This window comes from Chiroxiphia lanceolata, chromosome 4 (genome assembly GCF_009829145.1).
Source record: "Chiroxiphia lanceolata isolate bChiLan1 chromosome 4, bChiLan1.pri, whole genome shotgun sequence".
NCBI lineage: Eukaryota > Metazoa > Chordata > Aves > Passeriformes > Pipridae > Chiroxiphia > Chiroxiphia lanceolata.
The window spans coordinates 33,416,741-33,442,484 of NC_045640.1; the positions used below are offsets into that span (position 1 = coordinate 33,416,741).

At 38.4% G+C, this 25,744-nt stretch overlaps 1 protein-coding gene across 5 annotated transcripts in view; it reads left to right on the top strand.

Annotated features, from left to right (window-relative positions):
- The first annotated feature begins 7,896 nt into the window (after positions 1-7,896).
- Positions 7,897-25,744, top strand: part of LOC116786495 (sorbin and SH3 domain-containing protein 2-like) — a 99,127-nt gene continuing 81,279 nt past the window's right edge. For all 5 annotated transcript variants that reach the window (XM_032687097.1, XM_032687096.1, XM_032687101.1 and 2 more), the window contains exon 1: positions 7,897-8,066. The gene's annotated coding sequence lies outside the window, so the exon portion shown is untranslated. The remainder of the gene's footprint in view (positions 8,067-25,744) is intronic.

The window sequence follows — 25,744 nt, forward strand, 5'->3', positions numbered from 1 at the left end:
GTGTTTTCTGATGTTCAGACAGACTCTTCTATGTTTCAGTTTGTGCTCATTATCTCTGGTCCTGTCGCTGGGCATCACTGCATGCAACCTGCTTCAGTCAGAATACACACCCTCCCTTCTGGAATGTACATACAGATGAGATTCTGGTCCCTGCCCTCCCACCAACCTCCTCCTAGCTTTCTCTGGTCTAAGTAGTCTCAGGTCTCTCAGCCGTTCCCCAAAGGACAGACTGTCCATCTGTATGCCTGGTTTGCTGAAGTTTCTAGTATGTCAGTGCCTCCTTGTACAGGGAAGCCCAGAACTGGACACAGTACTGCAGCACTGCAGGGGTGGCCTCACCAGCACTGCACAGAGGAGAAGGATCACATTCCTATTTGAATGTTTCAGCTTTCCCCTCTCTAGAGCTAAGTCTAGTTGAAGTTTCTACGATAAAGTCTTAATGTAAATAGGCTACTTGATGGAAAGCTGGCAGCAGACATTAAAATAATAATGTTTCATAATTTTATACCTATTGCTAGAACACTGTTCAAGACCAAAAATTAAAACAGAGTTGAAAATCACTTCAGGATGAAAGGAAATTAGTGTTACATTAAGTTTAAGAAGGCCAGCCATGGCTTAAGCTAGAACGCAATTGGAATCTATTGTATTGCAATGAGAAAGCTGATTCACTTCCTAGAATAAAGGATATATTTGGCAGGTGCCAAATCTGCTAAAGTTCCTAATGTGTTACGTTACACTCTAAAGAAAATAAATAAGCCACCAAAAAAGTACAAGCTGTTAAGCTCTGAGTGGAGGTAGATGCTAATGTTATTTGTTTAAGCAGTTCTGGAATGTTTTGGCATTGTTTCACTTCCTAGCACAAAAGAAGAAATGACCTCTTCATGAAAAGAATGCTGTGGATAAGCTGGTTGGTACCTTATCAACACTGCTATTGTAGTTATGCCAGCCAGACATGTTAGTGTGACTTAGACATAGTCTGCTATGGTATTTATACTTTGTCAGAGGTGTTTTGAGATTGATTTGTGACCTCATCTGGGATAGAGAGATGCTTCCAAGTTCTCAAAATTGATAAAACGTAAGTCCTCTTCACAAGGAGTTTAATTAAAACTTCATGTCTTCAAAGGTGAAAAATATGATGGTTTGCTACCTTTGCCACACCTGTTTCCTGCTGATGCTCTCATTCATCTGCTTGTCCCAAATCTTGCTGCTTTTAACAAATGATGACCTGAAATACCAGAGCTGATGGCATTTCTTTCAGATGCTTTTGAACTTAGGTTTTGAATAGTTACTTTTACAGAAGGATTGTGCAGGCCATAAATTGCTGCATGCAAGCTGCACGAATTCTAACTAAGAAAGAGCAAACCCTTAAATGTCCTCTGGTTAGCTCTGAGGAGTGTCAGGGCTATCCCAACATGCTCCTTATCACTTAATAAGCCAATCTAATCAGGCAAGAACAATTCTTTTGATTTGAGAGCCACAAGTATGGTCATGTCTAGGGAATTGTTCTCTATTTTTAGTAAGCTGATTCTCAGCATCATGCAATGTTGAAAGTATGGGATGGGGGAACTGTAAAGAGATCATTTGGGGGTGATTTTACTTAATTTCTTCTTTGTTTTTGCTATACCAGATTGAACAAAATTAGATTGGTTAGAGAAGTATATTAAGAAGCAGACTTATTGTTTGCTGGGTGGTAGTACAAGGGGTAGAAAAATACAACTTGCACGTGGCTGAAAGCAATTGAGGCTATAGGGGAAAAAGGAATATAGATATGGACAAATGGATCTTTTTTTAAAAAAAAGGCGACAACTCACACTCTAATTATTAGCAAGAACTCAGCTGTGTCTAGATATTTCAAGTTGCACAGAACTAGAACAGTTTGAATTGATTCTTGTTGGTTTGGGTCTTTGTTCCAGGCAGACCTGAGGTAAGATTAGTAAGGGGGTCTAGGTGAGTTGTAAAAGCCTCTTGCTAATTGTGAGAATTTGGGCACCATGTGAAAATCTGCGCTCCTCCCCCACTTTCCCACCAACAAACTCTTCTTTGTGCCGATTTTTTTTTTCCATTTCTAGCAGTTGATATTCTATAAATGTAGTGATTAAATATTAAGAATTGTTTCCCAAAATGGAAAAGAGGAATGCCTGTCCTAATTACTAGAGTATGAAAGAGTAGTCCATAAGCAGTGGTAAGAAGGTGCATGAGAAGTGATATGAAGCAGGGTTTTGAAATGAAGGGACAGCAGTATATTGCCCAGCTGGGGATACAAGGACCTGACACTTTCAGGCAGCTGCTGTCAAGCAGTTGCAAAGCTGAAGCAGTGATACAAGCAAGAGGAAGTGTTGCCAGTAGAGAAGATGCAGTTCAGCAGGATACTGGCAATATCACAGAGATGTGGCTTTAGGTTGTAGCCAAGAAGAAGGTGATGAAGAATAACAATAAAGGAGAAGGGGAAAGCTCTGGATTTATGCATTATAAATGGAGAAAAGAGAAGGCTTGGAGACTGAGAGCTCATCTTCTTAAGTACCTAACAGTGATGTTTGAGTACTAACATACTCTAAGTCTATACAGTTGGTGTCTAAGCAGGAGGAATAACATTTTATCCTGGACATTTGTTTATTAGGAAAAGCTTACTAAGGAGTTAATAAAATTTTCACTTCAGAATTGTGTTTGCTCTACTCTTCTATAAAAGATGGGAAAACATTTTCATCATGTAACTATCAGTCTCATGTTTATACTTTTATATACAAGTGTAGACTATACAATAAGACTTTACAATGCATCCTGACAAGTTTGGTTTTCCAATACATTGGGAAGCAGAAAATTTCTTGTAAAATTCCAGCTTTTTTGGTGTAAGTTCTTAAAATTCTGGCACTGTTAGCATTTCAGGCCTCTGTGCATTTTGACAGAGCATTACTGCTGACACTGGCATCTGATGTTCACAGGCACTCAGGATTATAGGGATCTCCAGTTTAGGATGGAGACAAAATTTACTTTTTGGTGGGTGCTGGAAACTAGGTCCAATCAGGACTGGAAAACTTCCAAGTACAAATTGACCAGATAACTGCTAATCATCTTGACAATATTCTTGGTATACTCTGAAAGCATAGTGCATTTCGGTAGCAGTTTCTCATTTTTCATTTTGCTTTAGGTTACAGTTGATGTCTTGGTGATACTTCCAAAACTGGGAGGATGACTTTAAGATGCTCATCTGTGTGTTAGTTTCATTTTGAAGGTTTGTTATTTTCTATTAAAACTGGACATTTAAGCATTCATTTTTGGGAGAACCTTGCATATCATCTCTTCATGAGCTCAAGTTTGCCTTTTTCTCTGAAATACTGTCCTAAAGATCTGAAAACAGAACATTCATCCATACTGTGGTTCTCATGATCTGCTCAATGCATCATAAAATTTGATATGTTTTCTTGGAATAAGTGACAATAAAGTATATAGGTGTTATAATATATGGTATGTTAGTTAATCCAATTCCATGGACAAGTAAACAGAAAAGGAAATAATGAGTATATTTCAGATTCTTTTTCATCTTACTTTAAATGCAGCAAAAATTAATCTAAAACTGTATAGGCAGACAGCTAAAAAGCAGCTTTCTATAATTTTTGTAGTATTTCATATTTGAGATTAGGTACTGATACCTTCATTATTGCTTTTTTGCTAAATTACATCTGAAAGTAAAATATTAAATATAGGATAGGAAATAGTGTGGAAATTGCTCCAGGAATTCAGTAGCATCTTTAACACTACTGTAAAACATGAGGGATCTAGTCTTATTAGGTTAAGATTCTTTCATCTCTAATTAATTACAAAAAGGCTTCAGGGTTTCCTTTTAAAATTTTTAAATATTTGCTTTTAAGAAAATCAGAGTTACTTTTCTCATCTTTTCTCCCCTATTTTATGGCTGCACTACTTTTGATCAGTAGCATGTCTCAAAGGCTAACTGTGAATAAAAGAATATACTTCCTGTAATAAGACTTTTCCAAATACCCTTCAGAAAATGTTTCTGAAATGCTCATGATTGTTTTATTTAAATGCATGACACATCTTAAATAATTAAAGCAACCCATTGCTCTATACAATCTAGATACAGCATTTTTGCCAAGTACCTAGCTGAATCCACAGTACAGAAAATTGATCCAAGTTGTTATTGGTGAGAACTTGAAAATACAAAGCCAACAACTGGGGTTGTACTCAGTGTTCAGTACCCAGAGGAGCTCCAAACAAGTTTGACCCTGGCTAATAGTAAGTCTTTATGTCTGAATTCCAGCTCACTCTTCTACAGGTTGTGTCTCAGGCAGTTGATTATAGCAATGTCTTGGGAATCAGATATCAGAGCTTTTATTCACAGGCTTGTCATCACCTGGAGCCTTGGAAACATTATGTTAACTAGTCTATACTTCAGCATATCCGCCTACAAATATTCATTCTATTTACCAACCGTTTTGCATTTAAGCAAGTCAACCAACGAATATTAAAAAAAAAAATCATTATTTTTAAATTTGAGACCTTTGCTACATGATGACTTTTTTTTTTTATGATTAGAGCAGTCCAATTTGCTTTCATAATAGTCTTTTTCATTTCAATATACCATCAAGTGATTACAAAAATTGAATGTGGATCAGAAAGGTCTGTAATTGTTAATGATATTCAGGATGGCTGAACAGTAGGTGTCTTCCTATTTAAATAGTTAATATATGTAGGAACAATTGCAATGCAATGCAATAAATAAAATGTTGATTTTAACATAGTAATTGCTTCCTAACCAGGATCTGGTCTTTTGACATTTCCTGTCCACAGAGGACAATGTCTTTTAATATTTTTTATGGTTCATGGTTTTAGAATGGTCTTAGAATGCAAATTTATTCTTCATTAAAAATGAATTTTAATGAATTGTCTGCAAATAACAATTCTTCAGTTAATTTAAGAATTAAATGTTGCCTTGATGGAGATACATATTTTATATTCTGTAGAGCTGGTTTGAGACAGCTGGAAACTAGTTCGTGAAGGAAAGTAGCAGGAAGGGCTAAATTACAGTAGTGAATGGTCCGTTGATACAAGCATCTATCTATAGATAAGGTTGAAAATAATGTTTGTTATTTCTGTCTCAAAACTGAAGATTGTTAGTGAAGGTGAAGAATCGGTGAATTCTAGTTTTCTTTCAGCTCTGATGGTTTTGATGTGAGCAACTGTCCTCCAGGTACTACAAGTGAGATCAGGAAGCTCATTTGAATTAACGTGGGAGTAGGATTTGAGCAAAGATACCAAATGATGTGTTCTATTTTCAGCTCTGTTCTAACACAGCAGGCAAGTGGTTATCTTTAACCACTTAAATAGTCCTTGTAGGGTCAGTATGACTCTGTGCCTTGCACTTAAATTTTTATATAAGGGAAGCAGGCTAGCAGCCACTATTTCAGCTGCCTGGTTTTGGAGCTTTCCTAGAAACACAGATATACCAGTGTAACTGAGCTTTGGGGGTCTATAAGAGGTTTTTCTGTCTTGCACCTGCACTGTGGGTCCAGTTCACGTCTTTCGATGTTATGATTTCAGTGGGTTTTTCCAGGAGAAATTTTATGACTGCAGAGCATGCATCAGAAACTGTTTCTAGGACTTCTGTGGAGCCTTTAGGTAAACTCAGACAGGTTAGCTTCTCACACTACTTTGTTTGTTGAATTGGAACCATAATCTGCACTTGGTTTAAAGCCTCTTCTAATTTCTGCCTAACCATTTATGAAACGGCAGAGAAGGTGGCATGTGCATGTATATTGTTAAGTCCTATGAGTGTGCTGCATGAAAAAGCTCCATCACCCTTTTCTGGATGGAAGTGTACCTGCATTACAGACAGTTCTAGATCCCTAAAGAGTGACTTATGAACTTGTGATCTTACAAGAGGTTTTTTGTTAAAAGCAAACTTCAAAAACATTTTAATGAAAATACTGTGCTTCCATTTTACGTTAAGATGCCAAGAGGTTTTTTGTTAAAAGCAAACTTCAAAAACATTTTAATGAAAATACTGTGCTTCCATTTTACGTTAAGATGCCTGTATATGTATAGATACACAGATATGGGCAAACATCTTGAAACTTTTCCAAGCTCTAACCTATTATTTAAAAACTCTTTACATTTGCTTTTCTGAAAGCTATTTTAGCCTGCCTGTGGAGAGTATTATGATAGTAACCACAGTTAATGCAATAAAGTGATAGAAAATCTCTTTGTGTCTTCCCTTACTGAAGAGTATTTTTTAATTTTTTTTTTTTTAGAGTCAGTTACTGTATCAAGGCATTAAGAAACAAGAGACTGGGTGTGCAGTCTGTTTCATGTTGCTTATTAACAAAAAAAGGTAGTGAACCAATCATAGTGAAATGGTATTCTTGTTTGTAATGCAGGTTGGTTTTGTTTTAACACCTAGTATGTAAATAATTACTTCAATAGTTTAATGTTTTCCAGAAAAAGGCTACAGAATTGGGTTGCCAAATCAGTGGCAACCTTTTAGATCCTTTTTAGATCAAAAGGTACTGTTGGACTAATCACAGCACAGAAAGTATGTGTTTGAGTCGTGGGGGCTGGAGGTTCTTTTACCTCGTGTTAGCACAGACTTTTAGCCCCAGCTGCAGTTTTGAGAGATGTGGACATCTACCCATCTTTTTAAAGAAGCCCAAGTTAGGAAGAAACAAGACTGTAGAAGCACCTTATTTAAATGTACTTAAATGTTTCAGTTCTGACACCTCAGAAATCTTAACAGAATTTATCTACTTGTCTCCTGGTGAGTCCCTCCCAGGTCACTTTCATAGAGCTCACTACTCACTTTCAGAGAAACGAGCCCTTACAAAAGAAAAAGAGGGTAAAGATTCTGAAGGAAGAAATGTGTAAAATCACCCAGAGTGGACCTTAGTTCTCTGCCTGGGACTCAATGGTGACACCACTGCCATTGCATGCTGAGAGCAGCAAATTTACCTAGAGAGGTGGAGCAGCAGAGCTTTGTCTACAAGCTGTATTCAGAGATGAAAAACCTGCTGTAGTCCTAGAAAAGTATGACACTGAACAAGGAAATGCCATGATTTGATATATGTACTAAGTCAATCCCTGTTAAGGAATAGTAATTTCTGACCAATACTCAGAGCTCTTGTCTATGAAATACAGTATGCTTGGTTAGATATATTTAATGCTTCTAAACGATTTTCTGACAACTTTAGGTTGAACAGTGCTGCATGTGCTTTCTAGCTTTTATTCCTGACTCCTGGCAGTTGAGATACAGGCTAATGACAGCTGTTTAGGAGTGTTTTATAAGCAGTTTTAAATTGCTCACAAATATCTCCTTTTCTTCCTACTTGTAGTTGAAATGAATAAATGCATTATTCTAAATAGGATAAAATGGGTTTACATGGTGATTGCAATGCACAATCTTTGAAAGTCATCTAATAAACAGCAACCTTTAACCTACTAAAATTAAGCAATGTGTTTATAAACACTAGGAACTGTGATAATGTCAGGGGTTAGCTTTTTGTAAACGAGTGGGGGCTTGTGTTTTGTTGTTGGAAAACCAGCTGACTGTTGTCTAATGGTTATCCCCGATGGTTACTTCCTAAATAAAGACGATTATTTACCCTGAGTGCTTATGCTGTGCCCTGTCAAATAATTTCGGCGCCTAAATTTGGTGCATCCCAAAGAGCTTCACTGAACGCGTTCACACGGTAATTTGCAACCTCCGCGCCGGGTCGCTCGCAGCGCTGCTCCATCGCTGCTCCGGCCTTTTCGCTGTGCCCACCGTGGCCGGTGCCGCACGACCCGCAGCCGCGGGGGGGGCAGGGCGCGGCGGCCCCCGGGCGGGCGCGGTGCCGGGTGGCCGAGCCGGGCAGGGCCGAGCCGGGCAGGGCCGGGCCGGGCGGCTGTTGGCTGTTGCCATGGCTCCGGCAAGCCGGGGGAGCCCAATGAGCGCTCTGCGGCGGTGCCGAGGGGACCAGCCATTTTGCTTATGGAAAACAATGTGACATATTATGCTGTGCTGTACCGGGGAATAAACAAAAATCCCGTCGGGGGACACAGCAGAAGCGGGCATATAAGTGAGTAATTCCGGCGCCCCAGCGGGCCGGCGAGCTGCCATTTTGACAGGCTCGCGGCTGCCGCTCCCGCCGCTGATCGGAGGAGGTGGAATGCGGGGCGATAATGCTGCATATCTGCTGTCAGGCAGCGGATCGGGGTTTTGTCTTGTAAAGGCAAGGTTCCTCTGCAGTGCTGTCTCGGCAGCTCGCTAGCTGCTGCTCCGAGCGGGAGCCTGGGATCCAGGAGAAGGGTGTCGCCCTTCCTCCCGCCGCTCTGGTGCGCGGCTGGCGCCGGGGCGCGGGTGCTGCTGAGGAGCAGGTGTGCGAGGGCTCGGCCGGGCTCCCGCTGCGGGCTCCTGGCTGCGCCTCGGCAGGTTGGCGTGGGAGCTGCTGCCGCTGGACTCCTCCACAACAGGGAGCCGCTGTGCGCCTCGGCTGCGGGGAGAGAGGTACGCCTGAGTGCGGTTCTGTGAGACACAGCTGAGCGCAACTTCCTGCGAGAAATATGCTCCTCTAGGTATCTGTGCGTTGAAAGGTTGGCTTTGGTCAGTGGCTGGTTCAGAGTGGTTGCTGAATTCATTGATCTGACTGCGTTTTCCTTAAGTGTTTCGATATGGTGTGTTCCATATGGTTGCTGATTCAGAAGGATATTTCCAATAGTTGATAAAATATTTTATGCCTCCACTAAAAGGCAAGGATTATTTTTTTGTTTGGATTTTCATTGTGCTTTTTACCATCAGGATAGCATAGGTGAAATAAAATATCATAGAACTCGTGAGCACGTTCAAAAAGCTGTACATTGCTGAGTTCATCATTAGTGGATTTCCATGCATTGTGTTCAGCCTCAGCGTTAGACTTAAATTGTCCAACTGCTGCTGTGCAGTATGTAGGTCATAATAAAAAGCAGCTTTTTCACCAGCTTTCAATGGACTGCATGCCCCAGTGCTGTGGCTGATTAGTTTGTGGTACTTGTGCTGTTAAGAGTAGTGGTATTATAGCTGGCTCACACCTCCTTTTTAAAGATATGGCACGTACCGTGCTAGACAGAGCACAACACACCCATTGTGTCCCTCCGTTTGGCGTTCAGTAAAAGGAAGGAAACGAGCACTCCACATGGAGCACCAGCACATTAATAGCACAAGACGGTTAAACTTTTATTGAACAATCAGTGATTCTGACATAGTCTATTGAAGGTAGAGAAAATAGAAACACTTAGACAAATGTAATGGGAGGGGTCTTCTAATAGGCACTGTATGTTAGTGCTGTAGATTTTCAGTGCAAAATTAATTGTTCTGAATAGTTATTAATCACAACACATCTGCTTTAGAGGTGAAAACTCTAGTTAGACCTAGGTCAATAAACCCGCAATCCCTCCGGACCAACGTTTCTATTAAAAGTAGCATTTTCCAGATTACCAACTGTATTGTTATGCAGTAATGCAATTTCAGAATTAGCTAGTGCTGAAATGCATTAAATTATTTTGACAACTGAAACAAATTTTCTGATTCACCTTGCATCTATAGAAAATGAGATGATATTTTGGTCTTAAGTCTTCTTTAACGATTATGTGTATTTAAATCACACTGAAATGAGCCATTTGTTTGGACAGTTGAGTGGGCATAAAATCAAGAATTTGAAGTCTGGTAATCTTTATAGTTAAATTAGTAACCAGTGCTGTGTAACTAGGAGCCAAATTCCAATGTGTTGTTTCTGTATATATCCTGCAAAGACACTTGAACTAGCATGTTCAGCAACAATCCCCCAAATGAGACATTGCAGTATATAATTGGATTGCTACTATACATTTTTTCTATTAGGAAAGCTCCATCTTACTTGAATCATTCCAGGATTTTGATTTTTGGCAAATGCACATCCTAACTTCTTTTTCTGTACCTCTGTGTAGGGGTCACACAGTAAGTGGTTTAGAGAACTGCCTTTATCTATGTTCTATAAAGTGGAATGTGCATTTGCAGTGTGTAACTATATGAATATTTATGATTGAGTCTGTTATTATGATGAAAATTATAAACAAGCAGAGCTAGTATTTAAGATGTTGGTAAGCCTTAAACAAAGAGATAGACAGCTTTTGTTACAACAATAAAAAACGTGAATAAAGCAGTATGCAAAAAGTGAAGGATCTTGTAGTTCAAGGTGGATATAATCTCACTACGACGAATTTAAGGTGTTATGAAAACAAGTGAGGACTAGCTATGACTAATCACTAAACAGTATGCACCCATTAGGTGCATCCTATTAGTCTCTATTGTTTAAACCAATATTCTGTACTCTTTCCATTCTGCTTTTCTCCTTTTGTTGTTTTTCTCATATCAGTTCCCAGCTTCCCTCTCTTTCCTTACTGTCTCTTTGGCAACATCTGATCCCCTCAGAGCTATTTGTAAATCAAATCGGTGACTGTCAGTAATGGCCATGGAGGTGCTGCAATAGAATCTGGTGCAGAGGAAGAATTTAAATGAGTTAGAGGTAAGAAACAGAACTAAGTAATGAGCGTATCCAGTATGAACTAATTCCACGTGATGTAAGATATAAAGGCCTAGAATTGGGTCAGTGATGTAGAAATCAAGGGGGCATGCAGTGAGAGGGACATTTTTCGTATCATGATGAATTGTAGTTATAAACAGAAGGTTTACAAGAAGACCTTGACAATAATATGACATAAGACAAATTGGGTATTTTTGCACTAGAAATGGTAATATTGACTTCCTGTTGAAGTCTAGAAGTTTTACAGGTTTCAGTGGAGCCACGGTTTCTATCAAGAGATGATTATACATTATTTGAAAGCCTTTTAGGTTATGCAAAGTCAGACTCTCTCTTGGTCAGCAGAGATGTAAATAACATCAGCTGTCATGTTTTAAAATTACAGTCACTTCAAATATTTTTTTTGACAGATGACCTTAGAAGGTGACTCTGGGTCCATGTGTCACTATAAAACAGGATACTAACAAAGCAAAAGCAGGCAGATGGATCCTTAAATGCAGTATCATAGGAGCAGGTGCAAACAGTAATAGAAATAAGAGACCGGGATGACCAAAGAAGGTAGAATCAAGTGTAACAGCTTTTTTGGTATGTTGTTTGTTTAAAATAATTAGCTTTAAGCACACAGTGATAAGCATCAGCCAACCATGGGGTGTGTGGAGCACAGTAACCTTTATCTACCCACAGCCTATGGACTATTCTCATACTTACATATACAACCAACCTGTGAGCAGGAATACAGATGGTATGTGCCCAGGGAAGACACTCAGGTATCGAATTAGGGTACACTGTATGATGTTACACTGTGGAATGGCTGAATGTCACTTCTGTACCGCAAGGATCAGGTATTGAATATAATGCATCAATTATGAGGTTGCATCTGGAGTGCACATACTGCATCCGTCACATGTGACGTTGGAACAGTATTTCTGCTCCAGTGAAACTGTCTGCACAAACACAGAAATAGAAGTTGTCAATTTCTGCTTGTTTGTAAACTAGAATTTTGTAAATGTATACTTTGGTATTGTGTCCTACTGCTGTGATGTTGATCCTTTCCCATGTCATTATTTCATATTACATTAAGCATGTTAGTGCTGCCAGTCTGACTTTTCTTTTTCTACTATTGTATGTAGTGTCTAACTTCCTATTTGAGAGATGACTGTACCATAGATACTCTGTGTTCATTTTTCTTCAAATAGTCTGGCAAACATGAAAATGTTTTGACAAAAGCTGGCCTTTCTGAAATTATGAAGCTTCTTAACATTCTAGGCTAAAGCAAAAGCGAAAAAGACTTGTGAAGGCACTGATGTAATGGAAAACTTCATGTATGGAAGGGGAAAAAGGAGAGAAGTAAGTACTTAAAAGGGCAGCACATTATCTTTGAGTAAAGGCATGCTGGATGACCAACTTCTAGATCTACTCCTGCTTTTAGTGTTTTTAAAGCGTGAAATGTATTTTTCTGTTCAGATGTATTGTTCCATAAGAGTGATACATCATAGCTAATACTGCTGTAAAGTAGGAAATTCCAAAGGTGGACCCTTTTCTTCTGTTATTTCTAACTTCTTTCCCTAAATAGATTGATTTTTTTCAACTTTCTATGCTGAATACAGATAGTGTTCTGACTCATCCATCCTTAAAAGCCTCACCAACCACCGTCAGGGGGTTGAATAGCACAGATGTGGTTTTGTGTCCTTAAGTAACTCGAGTAGCATAGTGCACTTTTTTAAGAAGTGAAGCTGAAGATCCCGAGTCTCAAAGTATGGTGGGAAAAAATAAAAATGACAGGAAAAGCAAAAATTCTTCCTCTCAATCTTTTCTATGATCAAATTATATAGTAAACTTTTTCATTAGCCCTTTCAGAAAATAGCTTTTAAATAATGCTGAGATATAGAATAATGAAAGCTTTCCTTCTTTTTAGAGAACTTGTCTTGCATTTTGTGTACAAGTGTTAAAGCAGTGTACAGCTGAACTGTTTTATGGGTAACTAAAAGCTATCCCTAGTTTAACAGCAGTGGCTGATTACATTTGTCGGCAAGCACAGTGGTTTTATTCTTTTGCTTCTTCAGGACCCAAAAAATAGGCAGGGATGCGTGATCAAACCAAATGGAAATGGAATCAGTAACTGCAACTCTGATAACTGAAAGTCAAATTCATCGAGGTTTGTAAAAACAGTAAAATGCGTTGATTTCTAAAGGTTGCATTTGTTTATAGGATCAAGTTATGCTAATCAGAAATCAGTAGTTGTGGCTGAAGGTCAAAATAGGTGGAAGGATCTTTTTGTTTTTTCAAATAGTTTAAGAGCAACAGGTCTGGTTCCTTACTGAATTTTTATTTTATTTTTCTGAGAAGTGTCAATAGGTGATGTCCCAGTTCAACTACAGGAAGACTGGAAGGCAGTTCCTAAGAGGCTTAGGGCTGGACAGTGTAGCCCATGCTGAGAAGAGGTGAGAATTATGTCAGAAGCATGACATCCATAGAGTGTTCTTTTCAGCATGATGCTGTGTTGTCTGAGGACTCTGAATTAACTGTAGCCTGAATGTAAAACTTCAGCACCATAGTGCACCTTGAGTGCTACCAAGTCTAACAAAGCCACGTATCTATCAGTGGGAATGACTTCCTAAAAGTTAATATTTTTCAAAGTTTAGTTTTAGCAAATGGTGGGGTGGGGAGTTTGTCCATGATTCAGTTATCTGGATCAATTCTGATGTCTGAAAAATGTATGAACCAGAAATTACATGTTACTACAGAGGGTGTCTGTGCATATCAGTAGTATTTTCACTATTTGAAGTGACCACAAGGAAAAAGTAGTGATTCAGGCAATGCAAGAAAGCATGGGGTAGGCTGTTAAACTGCATGCTTTGAATGTTTTCTGGTTTTGAATGTTCATTTTCTCTTAGTAACAAAAAACGAGGCACAGTTATAAAACCAAAAATATTTTCATTTTTGTAAAAGTAAAGGTGATCTAAAATCAAGATATCATTGACATCAAGTTTTCAAGCAGGTACAAAACGACATTTGTAAGATACTAAATGCCCGTTTCTCGCTGAATTTCGTATTTGTTTGAGAACGTCAAATTCTCCATTCTGTTGAGCAGATAATATGAGCTTTTTTAGTACCTTGGACTATGGTAAATAAATGAGAGTAAATAATTGGTATGAGGTGATTATTGATTGGTGAGAATTATGAAGAGTAGTAGTTCAGAAAGGTTGTTTAGTAAATCTCTAGCACAGTATGTTTTGCTCTCTCTGATGAAGCTGTCATCCTGGGCCATCATAAGGAATGGGTTAATGAATTAGATGGCCCAAGCTTTGGCTTGGTATTTCAGCTGCTGTTTTTAAACATCATGAGACATCTGTGGAAGGTTTGAATTTCAAACAGACTGTAGCTTTTGAGGCAATCCTAAGATCTAGTGATTGGGCTAGATGAAATATGTAATAAATAATTCCCTTTTGAATATAGAGGTCACACTACTGACTTTTGTGGATTTGGTGCTTTGCACTTCTTAAAATCTTAAGGAGTTATTGTCTGATTTAGGTATCAGCACTGGGTTTTTTTTCCTACTAATAGTAAGATTTTAGAGACAAGCAAGCAGCAGAAACCCAAAGGGGTGCTAATGCATACATTGCATCATACATACTCAGTATGTATAATTTAATTCGTATATTCATCAGGTACATCACGCTGCTCCTTCTAGCCAGTTATGCAGTTTGCATATTTTAATAAGCAAATTATGACAGAAGCCATGAGTTTCCAGCACAAATTTAATTTAATTTATTTAATTTCTAGGGAACTCTAAGCAGTGACATTCTCCCAGATAATCAAATTCATGGTAATTGCACTGTTTTTCTTTTGGAAAAATCTGTATTTGTTAGGAATCTGGAGGAAATAATTATTTCAGTATGACTGATGCAATCAACTGGTTTATTTTGAATAAGTAAAATGTAAAAGAGGCTAATCAAATGAAGTGCTACTGTGTGAGAGTGAAGAGAGAGGCTGACAGGTTTGACAGTAGAATAAAGACCAAACCAAAGGCTTTGTTTTGACATACATGCAGATAATCAGGCAAATTCAAGTCTTTTAAGAGACCTCTTCTGTAAGGGTCACTTTACAGATACGGATCATGTAATCTGAGCCTTGCAGATTATCATTCTACTTTTAAACAACTACAGGAGAGAGGTTTTTAATTCCTTATTTGCATAGCTGTAGATTTACACGTTCATGTGCTTTTGCCAGTGACATTTGATTCACAGATGACTGATTTGCAGTCTTGAGCAAAGGCCAGATTCAGGACACACTTTGTCAGGACTGCAAAGTCTACAAAAATTGTTTGCAAGCCTGCACCTGTTGTATTCAACACATACTATAGTGATGCAGTAGAAGGATGCCTTCCAGTTTGAGGCATTACTTTTCTTATGAGCAAGGTAATAGTAATTTCATTATTTCTCTGTGTCGTTAGCCAGCAGAAGAGAAATGGCAGATGAATTATTTCCTAATGAATGGATAAAAAGACTGTCTTCTGAATTGCTATTTGAAAGAAACTCTTGTGTTTAAGTTATTGGTTTTATCAATATTAATAATTGCCATGCAGAGAAAGGATTGGGGTCAAGTTCACTTTGCAATAGTTTCTGTACATAAAAGATGGAACACACCTGATGTAAAGGTAAACTGAAGAGCAGGTTTATAAACAGATGGCTTTGACCACTGCTTGACTATCATACCAGTGGTTTCCTCATTTCCTGTAGAAGAAGTGACAATTTAAAAGATGTCTGAGGAAAAAGCAAATAGTAGCTTTGTAGATGAACTTGGGAAGTGTCCTTTTAATAAAAGGATACTGCTTCTTATGAATGGATGAAATGTATGTGGGAACATTTTAGCAGATATTGTCTACAGTCGTGTTGAGAGTTTGGGGAGTTGCAAGAGGAGACGGGACCCCTGTTCTGGGGTAAAGACAAGCATGGTGGCTTCAAAGAAAAAAAAAATAGACTGGTCTCATGAGGTACGTCTTGCATAAATCAGAATGCACATTACTTAAAACTGTGGACTCAGACACTGTAGGTAAATTATGTGTTGCCAAGAGGCCTAACCAATACCATTGTTGATGGGAGACCAAAAAAAAATTGCAAATGGGACTTCAGAAATTATGTGAAGTCAGTTCTCTGAGGAAAAGCTACAACACATGCTTAGGAGAGCGAAGGGGGAACAAGTGTGAAGAAACATGAGCCAGGTTCTTGAAGAATTCACGTTTGAGTATCCAAGGTTTTTTGTGCGTTTTTTATTAAGAAAGAAAAAAGAAGGGGCACATTTGCATTCTAGTCAGATTTCTCACCTATACACAGTGTACCAAGGCAACCCACAGATTTAATTTTTTTAATTGTTTTTTAGTCTTCATGTGGACACTTAGGAGTTCCAATTGAAATTTGCATATTTGAAAACAAATTGATCTCCTTCTGTGGTTTTATTCTATGTGTTGTGTTTAGTTCTTGGGAGATGCAAATGGTTGAGTCTTGGCTCTTCATAAGCACTTTAGATGAAGTGTTAGAAGTTTGGCCCATGGTTTCAATTAGACAGTTATGTGACCACCTGTTATGGAAATGGAATTCACTCTAGCAGTCCTCCACCAGCAATGGAATAGTGCAATTCTGAGGATAGGGGTCAGGCAGTAGGTAGCTTGGTAGGAAGTCTAACACTTCATAAAAGAAGAGACTATGGTACTCAATTTAGCTGGCCACTGTAGGAGGGGGAACTTGGTTGTCTGACTCTGAAGTCAGTACCTCAAACAATCTATGAAACTGCTATTTGGACTGAGCAGTCTTCTACCTCTGCTGTGTCTGTATATTCATTGACAATTCTCTGGTTGCTGTCCTTTGGTTTTGTAACAAATTTTTTTAACTGGGCCAATTTTGTCCATTAGAATGTTGGTGGGATATCTTGTATGTTTTGCTTTATATACACGTGGATTAGGACTGCAAATCTGTTACAGAAATTGTCAATTTCTCAGTGCATTACTTGATTTTCAAATCATCACCTGAGCTGGAAGCTTGTAGTGGCTTGATTACATTGCAAGCTTTCTTGTGGGTAGTCCTGTCAAATTAGTGTAGTCCTGTCATCTTCCATATTGTATAAATTGTAGTTAGACTTCTATGGACTTTATCTTCTAGTGCGTTTAGGAACAGCTTCGATTTATGTTCATTAAAAGTGTGTTTTTCTGAACTAATTGCAGATAGTGCTCTGTAAGTTTTACATTCAATACCTAAAATTGTAAAAACAAGATAATAATCATGGCTAGACTTCGCGAACGAAGATTTAGGAAGGCACTATCCACGTTTGTTACAGGCACGCTGGTGACTTATGAGCCCAATACGAGACAGACATATCCGATTGCAAAAGGCACAGCAGAAAGACTCCTTAGGTGGTGTATTCAGGAGGATACGATTCTTTCTGTGTTGTCTTTTCTCCTCAAGAGTGATCCTGCATGCATTCTCAAAGGAAGTGGCAGTGTTAAAGATGGTGTGTCTCCAGGCCTCCCGGTTTGCGGCCAGAGTAGACCAGTTATGATGATCAATGTGGCCAAGGCTGAGATGTTGTTTCAGGGAGTCCTTATATCTTTTCTTCGGGGCTCCTCTCTTGTGGCAGCCGGTGGCAAGTTCACCGTAAAGCAAGATCTTAGGGAGGCGGTGGTCCTTCATCCTGGAGACGTGTCCTGCCCATTGCAGCTGTGTCCTCAGCAACATGGCCTCAATGCTAGTGACTGCTGCTTGTTCTAGAACAGATGTGTTGGTCACATAATCTGACCAGTGGATGTTTAGTGTTAGCATGTGGATAGTTTTTACTGAGAACTTTTTTAAAGAGCTAAAAGGATTTTTAGCTTTTCTTTACCCAAAAGCAAGTAGTTTTCTTAATGAACTTTTTTAGGGATAAATTTGGAACTATACTCTGAGGCCCCTACTGTTTTTGGGGGTACGGTATACAATTTTAAATTTTTACCCTTATATTTTCAAAACTGTGAAATCTAATTTCTTATTTCTCATAAGCCTGAATTATGAGAATTCCTGCTGCAAGTACTGAAATGGTGATTCAAGTCTGAGCTTGTAACAATCTAGTCTGAGTAAGACTTTTATAAGCAAGGTCATGACTTCAAGGTAGTTGTTCTTCTGTAACTTACCTCAGACCTGGGTGTATATAGTATTCTTTAAAAAGATACATTCTAAAAAAGGAACTTAGAATTTATTTCAGTGTTTGTTCGAAGAGATAAGTTTAGCAAAATAAAGCTTACAAATTAAATTATTATTTTCTGGTATTTTTGGAAGCTTTTGTTGATCTGTTTTCTCCCTTTGAAGGCAAACATAGCAATCCTTCCTGAATTTATTAAAAATAGTTACAGTAAATTTGTGTGCTTTTAAAATGCCAGTGAATAGGCCTTAGCATCCAGCTTTTCACTATTCTAGTTTTATATTCAGCCCAAAATGCCTGTAAATTCGTTTGAAGAATATTGGAAAGATTTAAATAAAAGATGAAAAAAGTTTTGCACTTGTGTCTATTTTGTGTCACTTGAAAGAAATTATTTTATTATTATTATTATTATTATTTGCATAGGCATTTAAGTCCTACTATCATTAGTAAGATCTGTGCTGAAAAGGTTGGCAGCATCTTGAATGAATCTGCTAACCTTATTTACAGTGTATTTATTACTGGAAATGGCTTTACATATTTATGTGCACACCATGTTTTTGGGATGTTCTGATAGATAAATAGTTCTGGCTTTTAAAACTTGATGAACATCAGAAGTTACTTTCAAATTGTGCTGTGCATTTCAAGCTGGGATCCTACAAATGCTAGCCAGATTTTGTAAATCAAGGTCAATGTTGAATTGGTGTTTCATTATCTAACTTTCTGTTCTGTCTGTATCAGACACACCTGCAAGTTTGAAATGTCACCATCAAAAGCAAGGTAAGGGGTCACCTTAGCTTCATGAAGAGGAGGAATCAGGAAATAGAGATATTGTGTAGTCATTTCAAGGGCAGCAAGTTTCAATATTGGATCATAAAAATGCTGTGTATGTTGACTTCTTTAGGTGTGGATCACATAACAGCTTAGAGGTTTGTTTTGTTTATATTTCAATGCTATTTCTCTTTTTTAAAGTACTGTTAAAATGGTTTGAACTACTCAACTTAGGGACAGTTTAGACTTGTGTCCTTGACTTATGTGTTTTTAGTTCATACCAACCATCTCTTTTTAGTTACTTTTATTATAAATAACCAAAAGCTGTGCAGACACTACATAGAACTATTAGTGATCCCCCTCCCCCCCATTATTGTACTCTGGTTTCAAACTCTAGTCTTCAGAAAACTGTCAATCATTAGAATGCAAAGACTAAAAAATAACATTAAATGCTTTTCTAATGTTCAGAAGAGCAATTTGTTTAATGGCTGTAGCATCAAATGTACATGAGCTTAAATTTTAAGTCAGTGGGTTCATAGCAGAAGGCAAGGCAACACAAACAGAGAAACAGTCTAATGTGTTTTGGACACTAAATTTGTAATAATTAAACTTCTGCTAAAATATATCTGATGTCTGCTTTTGATGGTTTTATGTACAAAGCTGTAATTTGACAATTTTTTTACCTCTACCTTCTCTTTCAGGAAGTAAAATAGAAAACTGTGATTAACTATCCTGTGTAAATTCTGTAGAGAAAATTCTCTTTCAATGTCTCAATTTTAGTTTTCAATATATGTAAAGCTTTCAAAGATATTTTAGAAAAAGAGGATACCACAAGTCACTGACTTCATCCTTCAGTTTTCTTAACCTTCATTAGTCTATTGTTGCTTGTAGTGATCTTTGTCTAAGGGTTAGAATTGAGAATTTCTGTTTTGAATAGTAATTGCATCAAGATCATGAAAAATTGAACAGCCTTGAGGGCACAAAAGGGTCTTTTGAGCTGTTATTATTAATATGAGGATGAATTCGAAAAGCAGAAGATGTAAAAGTTCTGAGGAAGTAAACAATTTCTAGGAAGGGAAATCTGCCTTTCCATATGTTTATTTTTCAAAGAGAGGAAACTACCTAGTAAGTGAAAAACTTGAGGGATACAAAATAGAATATCTACTTCCGATTATATTACCTTTGACTTCCAGTTCTCACGCATCTTAAAAACTCCCTGAGTGTGACTGTGATGTTTTCATTTCTGCTCTTCAAGTCTTCTTTTGTGTAACTTCAACTGCCATGAATTTAGGTTTATGGTATGGACACAGGTGCTCCTTCCTTTACCCAATGCGCAAAGTATGTATAGTCATATTGTTCCAACTCTTTGTTACTGTTTGAGAATATTTTCAAGGACTTTTCTCTCCACCTGTCTAGGTAGCACTGACCTTTGTTACATGAATTGGGATCCATCAAAAGGCCTGATTTTCTTAAGTATACACTGCATCTCAAAAAAATGTGTGTGGTCATACTACACTGGCTACCAGAAGTGGAGATGGAAAGAAGTCTTATGTTAGAATCATGTCTGTAGACTGTCTTCCTTGTGGAAGAATTTATCTGTTCAGGAAGAAAACCTTTGGTGGAAAACATGGCTGCAGTGTTGGATTCTTCAGTAATTAATGATGTTCATTGATCAGCAGTGAAAGTGTACTGATGGAGGAGAACTAGGAAATTTCTAAAAATCCTTTAAGTAATGTCACCCACAGCAACTTTGCTCTTCTCGTTGCTGTACTTGCCACTTAAACGAGGATCAAGTTCCGCTGGCTGAAAAATTAGTTTTGGCCTACAGATAAGACAAAACAGAGGAATTAACTGGCAACACAGCTGTAACATCCTGTGTTGCCTTAAACACCACAAACATCAGCTTGGCTTTCCCCAGCTAAGAAAAGCATGAATACAGCTCAAACAAGTGTTTCAGACTAAGAGCTGGCTCTGCAATTAACGGTTCTTTGAAGAACACAAATAGCAAACAAAAACGGTGAAAGAGCTCTCATTTTCACTTAGCTGAAGCAATACATGATAAATGACTACATGACAATGTGCTTCTATTAACAAGAAGACAAAACAAACACAAGCTCAGCACCGATTTCCTGAACCTTTCTCCTAGTGGGCTAGGACTAAGTGGGGTATAGAGCATCCAGTGGGGTGTTTTGGCAGCATGCTATAACTTTACCTTTGGAAGCTGAAGAACGTCCTAGAAACCAAGTCCTCCCTTGCCTCCAAGCTACTAGTGTTAGGAATTTCTGGGGAAATTATGATCTTCAGGAATAAAGAGAGTTGAACAGGAGGAGATCAGTTTTCTTCTTTAGGAACTTCCTGTTGAGGATGATACATCATATTACAGAAGAGAAATTGCCCACATGATTTACCATCACAAACAAACAAAACAAAACAAAAAGAAACCTCACTTAACAGCTTCCTCCTGCTATATCATTCCCTTTCTTAACATAATTATGTAACGTACACGTCCTCAGAGTTACAACTGGCTGTATTTGGATTGTCTGAAAATTACCAGTTTCAGTAATACTGCAATTGGGGTGCCAAGATTTTCAAATCCTAAAGTTCAGTTGCAAGTTCTCTGTGGCATATAACTTTCTTGTGATGATACTTCTCTGACCAACTGCCCGTGAGCTTACAGGTTGGGTCCTTACATTTATCTACTGATGTGTGAGAGGGAAAGAAAACATGAGGCAGCTACTGTCTGCATCTCTCTAGGAATCATCAACAATGGTACCTGTTAAAGCCTATTTTTGGCATCATAATTTATTTCATAAAACCTTGAGAACCTTAATGTTTCTAGCTAAGATATACGTTGATGCTGATCACACTCTGATACCCTGGGTTTTCCATTCTGGCTCTTGCAGTCTTAGAGCTTTTGAACTTCTCTGCAGGAATCAGTTTGTGCTGTGTGTAATTTTTCTTTTGTCTCTCTGTGTAGGCCTAACTTCGTAGCTGTAGTCAGTGCTTGCAGTAGCATGAAGCCACAAGCTTGACAGGCCACTTCTAGCTGATTGGAGGTATAAGGGTGAGATACAGCTTTACTGTGCCCACTGAGCTGATTGGGGCAGTAGAATATCTGTGGTGTGGTCCATGGCAGTAATTCAGCTCTACTCTTGAATAAGGTGATTTCTAAATCTGTAAGAGTTTTTTGATTGGAGTCCCAATTTAATACAGTATTTTCTTTAAGTCATATTGCTTTCTTTAGCATGATCTGTTGGCTAGGCCTCACTGATATCTATGGCTACCTACCTGCAGGCTCTCAAACTTGCTGTGCTGTATGCACAGTATAAAAAAGGTGTAGCTTGGCAGTTGAGCTGCTCTAGTTCTGCTTTGACTTGTTGTGTGCGTTTGGAATTTGAGCTTGATTGTGTGTATCTAAATCACCTGAACTGCTACATTTCACACTTAAATTACAGGAAAGGACAATTTGGTCCAAACTAGAAAAAAACAATTAATGCTAAGGATAACTTAAGTACTGGAGTATCTGCATAAGTTGGGATATCTTTCTTGTTGGATGCCTTTTGAAATAGACTGATCAAATGTCATGACAGACTGATCAAATGTCTATCAGGAATGATACATTTACTGTTGATTTTCCTGTTGAACAAGATGACCTGGAGATCCCTTCTCTTTGATGGTAGAAGGGATCGTAGGAAAGCTGACTCAGATTGTCTGCTGCTTCTAATAGCATTCAGTCAGAATAGTTTGTGACTTCCTACAAGGTGATAGGGCTTGGTTTGTAGCCAGCTCTCTATCTCTTTTCACACCCTTCATGAATAATGAACCTATCACTTCTATCTCATCAAAAATCTCTTCAGAACCAGTTCAGAGAAACAACTCCTGCGAAGGCCTAAGAGTATGTGGTAAAAGCACCAGAATGGAACAGAGGTGCAAAATCACCTCCATTAACCTGCTGATCACGATTCTTTTGATGTAGCCCAGGATAAGGCTGGCTTTCTGGGCTGCAAGCACACAATGCCAGCTCATGTCTAGTCTTTCATTCATCAGTACCCCCAAGGCAAAAGCACATCTTAGGTCTTGGAGCTGCTGTGTTTGTCAGATAGCCTTTATGTCCTTAGACGTGGCATGCTTGGGAAGGTCATAGGGAGTGGGAAACTCCACCTCTCAGGAACTGATGGTCAGGGATTCCTTGTGATGTGCCAGATGGCATGTTTTTCCAGTGATGCATTCAATTATGTCACTGTGTGCATCAAGTGTTCATGATGGCCATGGCCTTGATTAGGATACTGGTCTTATAATGGATCTGCTTCAGCACCTTGTGCTGATGGATGCCGTAACTCTCCTTTCTGCTGTTCTTACGTTACTTGTAGCCCTTCTCTCAGGTTTCAGTGCCAGCATTAGTTGAGTTCTTGTAGAAGCAGGAGCTGGCTTGGTAGGCTCAGGCATTTTGACAGCACCTTTTCTCACTGCTAAGCAACATGAAGGTGGACAAAGGTGGAGGCAGCATAGCTGCAAGTAACTTGAGTCTGCTGATGGTAGTACCTGACCTCTTGAAATAATTACCTTCTTTGCACCCTGAAGAACTGATAACTGTCACGATTATGTGAAATTGTGAGCAGCAAACAAAGAGTTTGCCAAAGCAATTGTATCTCAATGAGATTTTGTCTGACTTCAGCTCTTTTTATTATGTCAATATTTATCCTATGTTGCTATTAGAGGTAGGAAACCCAAATACAAATGTTGGGTTGTCCTGAAAACCAGATATTGCCTTTGAGATCAGACTTTTGGGGGGGAAAAAGATATCAGAAAAATACTAGACTCTGGCAGTATTACCTGGTATTCTAAAATGCTGAAAACTAATCTACACATAGCTGGATGCCTTCAAGGCTTAGCACAGTTGCTTATGTCTCTAGGTTGTGTTTTCAGTTAGGTGGATTGTACTATTAAAATGAATAAACTGACTAAAGGAATATTTAAGGAAAGATGGTTCTCTACACTGTTGTTTGACTTCTAGTGAGAGGTTTGTACTCATTTGAGGTGACAATTACCATTCTCTCCATTCTAGGGTTCAGTGCCTGAAAGCTCCAGTTGCAGTAGGTCTGTTGTTCCCTATCCTCTATGCTACAAGTAGCAGAAAATGCTAAAATTACTAGATTGGTAAAGCTAAGGACTGTTTTTTATTTAGGTCCCTTACTTTTCCATTACTAAATTGTCAGCTTAGGAAATTGGCAGAACACCATTGTGTTAATTATTGCAAAGCCTAAATTCCTTTGTGGATTTAGTCATGGTAATTGGAATAGAAGCTCAATACAGAGTGCGGAGGTGTAAAGCTGGCCTGACCATAATCTGGTGGGTTAAGAAAAAGCAGAATGGCATTAGGCCTTATGTGCTCTGTAACATAAATCTTTGCAAAGCGGAAGGAAGGAATTGGGACTTGTGTTTCTTCTGTGGATCTCTTTTTCTTTGCATGGACTGGCTAGCTTGAGAGTGACAGCAGCACACAGGAGCATGCATGGCCCCAGAGCCTTGAGAAGGGAGCAGAGTTTTATCTGTGGATAACTCTGGGAAGGTGTTAATATTTCAGAGTATATTCTTTGGATATAAATATTTCAGAGTAACTGGAGGAGAGGCAGTTGCTTAAGTTTTCTTTTTCCCTTGGTAAATTTTCTTTATTAAGCTAAAGAGAGAGCTTTGTGAGCCTTATGAAGTTATGTGATTACTCTATGAAAGATGGTCCAGTGTCCTCAAAAGACCAGACAATAGCATGACACTTAGTATTTTGTGTCACGGAAGTGGGAGATGTGACTGTAAATCCTTCTGGAAGTTTAATCCAGGTTTTCCATATCCGTGGCAGATGTTTTAACGTCCATCAGTACAGTGTTTTTAAAAATAACATCTGGGTGGTAATAGCATCTTCCATGGTTTTAATAAAGAGGGAAAATAACCTGAGAAAATCTTATGGATATTTGTGCCTCACAAGTTTGTACAGGACACCTGTAACCATAGTGGTTTCACTGTACTGAAGGTGAGACATTGCTTGTTTGGTAACTTAGGTAACTTTATTGTTAAAAGTCATACAGATGCTTAGAAATTTGGGCATATGTAAAACACGTATTTTAAAAATTGTCACTTTGAATTTGGGCTCAAAAGACCCTGTCATTTGAGTTGGTAAGTCACAATGAGCATTGCAGATTGAGAGTCCTAACTTGTTTTATATGTCTGTGATGCCCCCAGTACCCTTGCAGAAAAACCCACAGTCTTACGCAGTAGTTGAACACATTCAAATAGAAAATGGGCATAAAAGACAAATAACCTTGTACAAAGTTCTTGAAACAATGGACCAGCGGTGTGTATCAGGAGGGAGATTAACAATAAGCTTCTGTTCCCCATTTCCTGAAAAGGCCTTTTCATATTTATTTCCCAGTACGTTTTTAACTATTTACTCTTGGAACAGAGGATGTTAGTTTTACTAGCAAAATAGGCAGGCATATTATCCTCTTGGTCCAGTTTCAGAGTGATAGCTACAGTGACTGTAGATGCTTTTCACATCAGTTTTAGAGCAGTTATATGGTTTGCTGCCATTTATATGGAATTGGTTTAAGTGTTGGAATTGATTGTAATAGATGACTATGAGGCTCTAAATATTTAGGTAATATGCTTTCAATAGTAGACTTTTTTTAAATGCATGGGATTTCACTTCAATATCGAGACTATCCTTATGTTTTAATGTATTTATTTGGTGCTCAGTCAAAGGCATTATAAGTTTTAATGGATTCAATATGATATAATGGTGTTATTAAACGCGCTAAAAATTATAGAATAGCTGCTTATTTACAAAATGTCTTTCACAAAAAAACCCGGCTAGTGGTTTCAGTCTTAAATAATTACAAAGTCAAAAATGAGAACTGAATATAGCTAAAGACAGTTGGTGACTTTTTAAAGACAGTGCGGTGACTTTTTAAAGAGAATGCAGGTCTGCTGTTCTGGAGAACAGCAACAGAGTCAACTCTTCTGCCATTTTGCACAAAGACCAGTTCATGCTAATAAAGTGAGAGCATGATTCTTTGTACTTGATGTCTTGATCCATGACTTTCAAATGCATGAGTTATCAGTAAAATACTCCTGTGACAAATTCAGAAGGCTGGTTGGATACTCTGCTGGATCAGAAATTGCCTGATAACTCTTGGCTGGCTCTTGAGTGCTTTTTGAGAAACACAAGTCAGAAAAAAACCCACAATCCCAGGCTTCCTCTATTCGTTCTTCCCAGT